Source organism: Diadema antillarum, unplaced genomic scaffold, assembly GCF_040938485.1.
Source record: "Diadema antillarum isolate AM-2024a unplaced genomic scaffold, OU_Dant_1.0 scf00000004, whole genome shotgun sequence".
NCBI classification, from domain to species: Eukaryota; Metazoa; Echinodermata; class Echinoidea; order Diadematoida; family Diadematidae; genus Diadema; species Diadema antillarum.
In genome coordinates, this window is record NW_027270893.1 from 2155244 (window position 1) to 2165327 (window position 10084).

Here is a 10084-nt window from a genome sequence, read left to right on the forward strand (position 1 = left end):
CACACACAATAGAGCATCCTTCTCCACTAGATGCGGTACCTTATAATGCAGCGCGCTTGCAGAACAGCATTGCTATGGCAAGTATTGTACAACGTTCGAAGAACTGAACAAATTATCTAGATATAGAAACTCAGAATACTTGGAAATTAAGAAGGGATATTATTGAAGAAATAACAATAAATAAACACTTATACTTCATTTACCAGTGTTAACCCTTTGCTGCGAAAATAAATACAATAATTCCTTGATACACTACAGACGGCAAACCAAGTTTTCGTAAGCTGTTGGCTAGACATAATTGTATAATATATATTTTACAAGAGTCCATTAAAATAGTATCATATTAAAGGCAAAGGGCGGGGAATGACCGGGAGAAGATGGTATAGGCTTATGTGATAGTGACTGGCTAAAATAAGGAAAGTGGGTTGTGGGAAATTCGGCAAGAGGGGCGCTGTTCTGGACTGACGTAAACGCTCTGTACTTTTTTGACGCCTCGAAAATAACGTATCAGATCAGATAAAGGCCCGCCTCCTTTTGACGAACCCTCTCCTAATGTGTCAGTTTAACGTATGTGCATGCGTGTGTGTGTGTGTGTGTGTGTGTGTGTGTGTGTGTGTATGAGAGAGAGAGAGAGAGAGCAGTGGCCGAGTCTGTGAGATAATTCTCTATTAGTTTTAATGACTTCCCGTTCCCTGGTGTGTTTTTGAGCCGATAATGACCAATTATGTGCTATGCGACACGTGTGTCCATACAGAATTCATTTTTGGTCATCCTTACCTGGACTCGGAAGGGGAAAAAATGAGATGTCAAACATGATGGTAACAATCCTATTTTGTTGTTGTTAGAATTTTTGTATGGTAACGTCATTTCTTGAAAATGCACTCCCCAATTTGACAAGTCTGTCAAAACACTATTAAAAGTATCACGCCAATACATGCACTGTCTAACCACTACGTATTATCACTCGGCAATTCAGAAGCACTGAAACTAGTTTGAATTTCTTAGTACTGTTCTCCAATGTTTTCCTGCAGGGAATAAATGGTATCCAACACACGCATGCTAAAAAAAAAGATGGCGAATCGAAGAATAACATAATCACTTTTAATAATACCATTATAAGTAACACATTAATTTCAGGACCCATGTTTGTTACGCGTTTAGTGAGGATGCTACATATTGGCCGTCATAGATTGACCGAAATATCTATGTTCAGGACAGGGTTACATACACTAATATATATATATATATATATATATATATATATATATACTCCTAGATGGGTCATTTGGAAGACATTTCCATTTGTTTTATATGCAAATTTTAAAATACATGTTCAATGGCAATTTACGCAATGGAGACACGAAAATTGTCTCCTTAATGACCAGTTGTCTCCCTAGTAAATGAAGACACTTCCCCCCAATATGTCTCCCTAAGGTGCCAACTAGGGATATATATATACATATATACATAATTATATATATTACATACACTACACAAGGATTTCATACACTAATTTTCAAGTGGCTTTAAATCACAAATTGAAATAGTAATTAAAAACAAATAGAAAGATATTTCCTAAAATACTGCACTTCGGATATTGCACCGCTATCATATTCAAACTATGGATGAAAGCTAAGTCAAGACAAGCTTACATTCCCAATCGGGCTAACGTAATAATATGTGTGTATAATATGTAATTGCATGCATGATAAAGTCTTTGAATGATTGATCAAAATGAACCTAGCTTTATAAACTTGAAACCAGGTTAACTAATTCTGCTCTCTTAAACAAAATCTCTATGTGTGCCCCAAGGAAAGATGGAATTATCATAGGTATATAAATCCAGAAAATTGACGCTTATTTCGGTAATCCTCTGGTCTTAAAAGAATCCCCCAAAAGGGGGCAAAATGGATGCTTTTTTCATAACCTAATTCTGTCGACACACTTGCATGCAATGAAAGTATGATAGAAAATTAATGAAAAATAAGAGCTCTTGTTATGAACCCTTTTCAGACTCTTAAACCTTCGCGCCGCATTGTGGGTACGCCTTGTGCTGAAGTGTCTCTCTCGCACGCCTTCCAGCGGCAGTCTTTAGAGCTATAGACTTATTTCAAAGATGATAGACGAGGTCGCTACAGCCTATCACAGACTCGCCTTACACACGGCAGTAATAATTCTTGCCTGACCAGTTTGAATTCGTCGTCAGATCAATGGCAATAAAGTTATGACACATTGAATGCACGCTTCCTCTCATTTCCAAATCAAAAGTCCGTAGCATATTATTTTAATGCCTATACAGAAAAGATAAGAAAAGATTAAAGGTGCATTCCAGACGACTTTCATAATTTCCTATCATGCAGTACATTAATCGACAGCTCTATGTATATATTTGTGGAATTTATTGCGGTTCTTGAGCAGAGAAACAATACTTTCATTCATTCATTTATTTCCATATCAAAACATAACATTTACAAAAATCAAATACAATTGCCTTGGTACCATTCATACATTTTGAATGGAGGGACCATAGAAAGCACACAAGAGGCTTGTTGGAAATGATCCCGTACAAACAATTATGTACATTTCAACTGAACGATTATTAGACAAATTCAATTGATAAAACAAAGGTGGAAGATACAATGAAAAGAGAGGAATTACACTCAACAATGACGATGACATAGGAGGCTCACATATTTCAGAAATGTAGCAGTGTAATTACAATTACAATACTGCTAGCTTGTAAGTTCACCTGTGTATAATCTATACATACCTTCTTCTTTTTTTGTTCTCCTTCCTTGAGCCCCAACTCATGCATTCTTATGGTAAGGCTGCCCTGTCATCATCCTTGTTCATTGCAATTCATTTTAAATTTTGAAAACATTCTTATTCTTCATCCTAATCATTATAACTCCTGAAACTCTGTAATCAGCATCAGTATAACTCATTTATATTTTTTTTTTCAAATGCGAAAATCTGAAAGTCATCTTGAGGTGTCCCTTAAGCATTGCTGTTGAATAAAAGTGTCATGGATTGACACAGTCAATTCATTCAATATTCGTGTGCTTTAATTTCCATATGTACTTCTGCATTTGTGAAGTCAAAAGTGAAATCAATTGAGTTTAATGTCATGCCCCAAAAATACAATTATGATAAATAACAAAAGATTGTAATATTTTTTAAAAATGTATAAAAACAATATAGTATCATGATATGAGATTTCATGCTATCTTGATTTTGTTTGTACTACCAATCTGGCTGAGGTAGTTTGTTGTTTTTTTTCACTCAAAGAGGTATTTATTTCATCAATCTAATTCAACATAGTATACTAACAAACCAAATACCGTAATCACATTGAAAACAGGCCTGCATTCATAGATAAATTTCACTTCTTAATTCACAAAATTTTTATCTCTTCATACTTTTCTTCAGTTATCTCTGTCTCGTTACTATTTTCTCGAAAATTCAAATTAGTGATCAATTCCCTGTTGAATTTTGATAATAAACAGAAATAGTTGAATTGTTCTGGAGTAAGTTGACATAGTATACCCTTAATACACCTTGAACTGTGCAAAAATGAGGATTATATTTTGGAGAATCATATTTTCATTTTCTAAATCAAAACAATTATAGCATTTTCTCATCAATTTTAATGTTAACATTCATTCAATCATCCACGACATGTTTTAATTTTTGCCAGAATGAGTTTACATGTTTTCTATGTAGCGAATCATGAACGACATTTCAGCGTCTTTATAGTTACAAATCGTATCTGATATAACCTTCCATCGAACTATAATGACTGTGTTCTTTGAAGGGCGACATCCGATGAAAATATTTGAAATTATGTTGCTTCACCTTATTATTAAAAATTTTGCAAATTTGAATTTATAAGATTTGCTCTATTCATACTGTGCTAAAAGATTCAGATTTTATAGCCCAAAATGTAACATTGTTCAATGATATTTCTTAATCCACCAAATAAGATAAAAAAACTGCTTCTTTTTATTTAACACGTTTTCAATCTGTCATCTTGTATTGTATTTTTCTTTCCATTGATAATTATTTGATATATCAAAAAAAAAAAAAAACCTTGGAGAAGCTACTTTAAGTTTCACATATGTAACTATAAAGCACAAAGAATTCGTCAATATTAGATCCATTATCTTTTCAAAACGTCTCTATAATTCATTTCTCTTCATTTATTTTCATTTGAATTTCATTCAGTTTCGTTACATTTTTTACGTTTTTAAAATGCTATTTTTATTTCTGAATCTTTCCAAACAATTTCGTTTTAAAATTTGTTTGCTTGAAATATATCAATGTGATGTAATTTTTGTATTGAATATTTCTTTTTTACTCGGATGCATTCAAAGTATGATATTCCCCATACGTCCCAAAGGCTCAGTTCTGAAGAAAAGAAAAACAGATGCTATGAAATCTCTAAGTATAACGGAGAATGATATTTCAACATCTAAACCTTCCGTGTTTGTTTCTTTGTTTTTGTAGTGATCATAGGGTACAATGAGCCAGACATTTCGCTTAGAAATATTATAAGGAAGCCATATGATTATCCTCGTTGATGATATCTCATTAACACTATGCTATATGAGCATTACATAACGGTACATCTATTTGCACGAACGAAATAGTATGATGTAATATAATGATGACATAATACAATACAATATAATATAATATAATATAATATAATATAATGTAATGTAATACGATATAATATTATGTTATATCATATTATATTATATGTCATAATGAAAATAATACAATCATATACAATATGAAATGCTAATATATACATATTCTATCATATTCTCCATATATTCATTCAAAAGGAGATTAAAGTCCTTTTTATTGCAATTTTATGATCCCATAGAATTGAATTAGCCTGTTGGCTTATTATTATTATTATTATTATTATTATTATTATCATTATTATTATTATTTATTCGGCAATTCAATATACAATACAAGCTGACATAAAAAGCAAACAGAAAATCGTATTACATGATATATGATATAAAATTATTTTAATTCCTTCTGTTGTTCTGATACAGTTACAGAGTCAATTTGATTTCAATTGTGTTACTTCTGCTTCTATTTCTCTCTATTTCCGTATCCTTTTCACGCATCCCATTATTGTTTCGATATAATTCTGTCGAATTCTGTCGGATCGCTGGATCTGTTTTGCCTTTCTATCCGTTGTATTGTCTTCCTGTTATGTTAGTCTTGTCTCATTCTGTCTTGTCTTTTATTCTCCCTATTATTAGTAGTGTCGTCGTCCCAGTCTCGTTTAATGTTTATTCGCGTGTGTATGTGTGTCTGTTTGTTACTCTGTCTTCTTAGTGGGCTTCCAGACTTTTTAAAAGATTTTTGCCCGACTTTTTTCCCAGCTTTTTTCCCCCATTTCGCATCAGTTCATTTTTCTATTTGACATTCTGTACCTGAGGGGCCCACATTCTACAAGCTTTTTCTTTTTAGTGGGTCCCTCCATTTTTCGATGTTTTGTGTATTGTTATATCGTCTTTGTCACTTCAGTCAGTCAATTTTCATGACAACGTATTGTTACCCCAAGGTTCCACGATTATATTTTTCTCAATTTACTTTGCTATGCTTATGTATAATCTTGTTCTCTGTTACCGAAGAAAGTGAGATGTTTATGTTCTTTTTGAAAAATGAAATAAAGTTTGAATTGAATTGAATGAAAAATATTATGGGAATTTTCGCTAAAGGCGGTCACTATGGAAACTCGGATGAGCAAACTACTACGATGCCGACTATATATAATTTGAAAGGCGATTAAACACAACATCTGTAAAGGCCGCCACCGCCTCTTTCAATGGACTCGAACTACATATTGTCGATTTAAAACCCCGGATTGTGTTCACTGAACCACATAGGATCCACGCATTTCGCCTTTCAGGCAACCTTAGAATATTGATAATAATATATTTTAATCAATCAGGGATACATTGTTTGACGCCACATTTGTCATGAATGTGCTCTATGCACTTTCTATATACGCAACCCAATAAGGCAGTGTATGTTTGTATCAAATGTTAGTTTTTAGAACGATGAATATCGTAAATTGGAGAAAAAATAAAAGATGAGAGCCAGTGAGTCTTGAAAAGGAGACTATTCATCATGGCACACTTTTTCGTAGGAGATCCTGGCAAGGATCTGTTGAGGTGACAACCATCGTCAGTGCGAATTGTGACGCATTGGAGCTCATGAATATACATGAGATATGGGCTAACAAACGACCAATTTTGTACGTCTCTTGTTCAGGCTACAAAATGACATTGCTTCAACCCCTTACCACCCATGCACCTACCCCCCCCCCCCCCTTACACCCCCTTCTTCCACAAAAGACTGGATCTTCCGTGGGTGTACTTAATCCGGCCGTAGCATTTTGTATGGGAGCTTTTAAGTCACATGTCCACGAAAGTTCATTAACCTTTCCGAGTTTGTCATCAAGCGTTGGATAATCGAAAGAGCTTAATAGATTCAATGAGACGAGTGTGAATACAACAAGTGTATCAGATATCTATCATATTGAACAAAATCATTTATGCAGATTTATCAAGTTTCTTTTTTTATTAAGAAGAGGTTACTCACATTTTGTTGTAGTAGACTGTCTCGAACAAGCTATGTACTTGATGGCTTGAACTTGGACACATCAGCTTTTGCTGTTGTTGTTGTTGTTGTTGTTTTGCCACATCGGACATAGTTTATCATATACATTAATGTTATGATTTAAGGACTTGATCGACATTCTAATTGCCATGATTACAAATTGCAAATTTAACAGGCCTCTAAGGAAGAGAAAACGTCACTTTCTAGCTAATGTCGTTGTGAATGCAATCCAATCAACAACAACAAAAAAATCAAATTAAAATTTTAATACTAGTAAATGACACAAACGAAATGAAAATCATGGATTAACCAGAATCTTGTTTCTATTACAGACGGATGCACACTTCCCTATTGTGACACGTGATCAGCAGTCGAAGGTCATCATCACAACTTGGCACAGGGGCTGTCATGGACTGCCTTGACTGAAGACATAAAGACGACAAAACAATCCACCGAAAACTCTTGACAAATTCGTCCCATCGAATGCTTCGTGGCAGGACATGAGACGATCATGGTTTTACCACGGGGTCTAGAAACGAGAGGTCAAAGTTCAAATATCCAATTGACCCCTCTTGGCGGGGTGAAACAACAGCCGGGCAGTAGCAACTTTGCACAAATGGAGAACCAAACAAGAGGAAGTCGAATGACAAACAGCGCCACCGCACGTTCACCGCGCAGCGAGGCGCAGCTAAGCAGGGAAGAGCGCAGGCGCAGGAGGCGCGCAACGGCAAAATACCGAACTGCGCATGCGACGCGGGAGCGCATCCGCGTCGAAGCGTTCAATGTGGCCTTCGGTGAGCTGCGGAAACTCCTACCAACGCTACCGCCGGACAAGAAGTTGTCGAAAATTGAGATTCTCCGCCTCGCTATCTGTTATATCTCCTATTTGAACCATGTTCTTGACGCATGAAAACAATCGGTACTAAGAGAACAATTTTCGGCGGCAACGTACTTCATTGATTTGTATAAACTAACTCTGTGTATGCATACTGCAGATGTGTAAACACTTATAAAGGCCGATGGCTGCAAGAAAAGGAAATGCCTTTTGACAGAGACGCTTTTGATGTCTGGTGCTATGTTCACATAAATTCAACCATGTCAACCTAGTTGTTTGTGCTGTTGACTGTATCCTGTGGTTGTTGTTGTTTGTAGAATAAAGCTCTTACGAGGTGTGTTACTGTATCATTTACACCAATATAAGTTATTTATTTCATAATTTTGAACAACAGTTGAGACGATGGGTGTGTAGTAGATTAAGTTGCTGCTGTTTTTCTTTTTTCCGAGCACATACCAAAAAGATGGATGTAAAACACTTATTTTCAACAATGAAACAGCCAAGATTAAGACCTAGTAATTCCGGTTGGCCTCTTTAACTTGTGCGGGTTCGTGTTTAGCGTTCTCGAGGTAAGTGTTTTTTTTTTCTTTTTTTATATGGAATTATATAATTTTCTTTCACTTAAGAGGCATGTAGAAACTGGTAAAGTAGAACTTAATCTATTAAATCATAACTCGGTGTTGGTGACGTTTCGCCGCTTGTCCGTACTAACACGTCTGTGCGATTTTTTAGAAAGCGATATTTACTTACTCACTCATTAGAGTTAATCATTACCATGTCTCATGATATTACTTGCAAATCTAAATCGTCAGTAAAGTCGTCCAAGAAAACATCTGATTTTATTCATTATTAACCATGTCTTAAATTCATCTGCGCAACGCATTATTTACAGGTTAGTATATCTTACGTGTTAATGCGTCAAAACGTATATCATTCTGAATATTACTACGTTCCTCGTTAAGTAATGCATCACGTGTTTTTAGTCTTACTGAAAAGCAATCCTGTTATTACTCGGTATATCAATCACTGACTTCTTCAGTTTTGATACCAATCGTCAACTGTTGTCAATTCAGAGCTCAAATGCTGCCAAGTGTTAATGAAGGGATAATTACGTATATTTCCAACGCTTCCTAAAGGGGGCAGGGGGGGGGGGATAAAAAGAGAAATTGAAAAGAAAGATACATGAAGATAACGAAATGAATTTGTTCAAGTAAACACATATTTGCTATAATGTATATAAAGTGTGCTTATTTGCCTTCAACGTGAGTTGTGTTTTGTGAGAATCACAGCAACGAAATTGGCCTCATGTCTAAAAACAAATTTCACATTTTTTGGGGGGTAATCTCTGAAGATTAAGTAAGTATCTGGAGAACATCGAGTGTGTGTCAAACGGTTTGTCAGACGTGAGTCTGGAGTTTTAATACGAGAAAGTTGTTGCATTTACTTCGTTACTGTTCGTGAGAAGTCTTACAACCTTTCTTGCTTTAACTTTTCATCTCTGAGTGTGTTTAATCAAATCATGGTGCAATATATATTTGAATAGTTTGGTGGCAAAACGGGTTAATTGCCATTTTTAGATATTTCAAAGTAAGTCGATTATCAGATAGAGCAAAATGTAACCTTTTCATTAATACCTCACGTGTAACTAAGAAGGACTATTCTTGAATTATGATTCAAAATATCGCATATCTTCTTGCAATTTTTTAGGAGCTTTGATCTGGGATGTCTCAATTAACGTGAATGGAGTTAGCTCGCTTTGCGACCAAACCCCTCATTTCCAGAGATTTCTAGCAATGTACCTATTTAAGGTCATCCTGACATAACGTTGAATCATACTTGGTCCGTATCATTCAAAGATTGCGTCATATCAAGGTGCAAAACTATCATTCGTTAGAATGATCGTTGTCGACGTAACTTTTTTAGAGAAATAGAGTTTTATCAATTTTTCTGTCTTTATAGAGATAAGCTGTGACTACAATTTACCATTGTTGTAATGTGCAATACAACTAATTCCGTAATGTTGTGTGGGACATGACTATTGAATTAAAGAATGTGTGATATTTATATCAGTGTGAAGTTTGTACGTGAACATGCTATGACATGTTGCTTTTTTGCACAATGTAGTTGAAATATTTATTAAATGAATTTAAGAACGACAAGGACAAAAAATATCTATATCGTCAGCCCTTTGTCTATGGCTCCTCTTTTGTCTGTTGTTACGTCAGATCACTGTGTCATGGATTCGTTTAATACCCTAACGCTTTTGCCTGGTTTGCTCATGAAACATTCTCATGTAAACATGCAGCAGCAAGAGTGTATTTCCATAATCATAAAGATTATAAAATCAGTAAAAAAAGTATACCGAAAGTATGCATGAAATCGCAAGATGGAGCAACATAAATATAACAGCCGATTGAAGTAGCACCAGAAAATCGCTGTTTTTCTTGTTTCTTGTTTTGTTTTTGTGTGTTTTTGTAATTCATTTTTAGTTTATCATTATTATTTTTTGTTTGCCTTTCAGCTTATCAAACCCTGGATGTTTGTTTACTATAATTCGGTAGAACGGGATGTCAAGTGAAATATGGAAATAAACGAGCT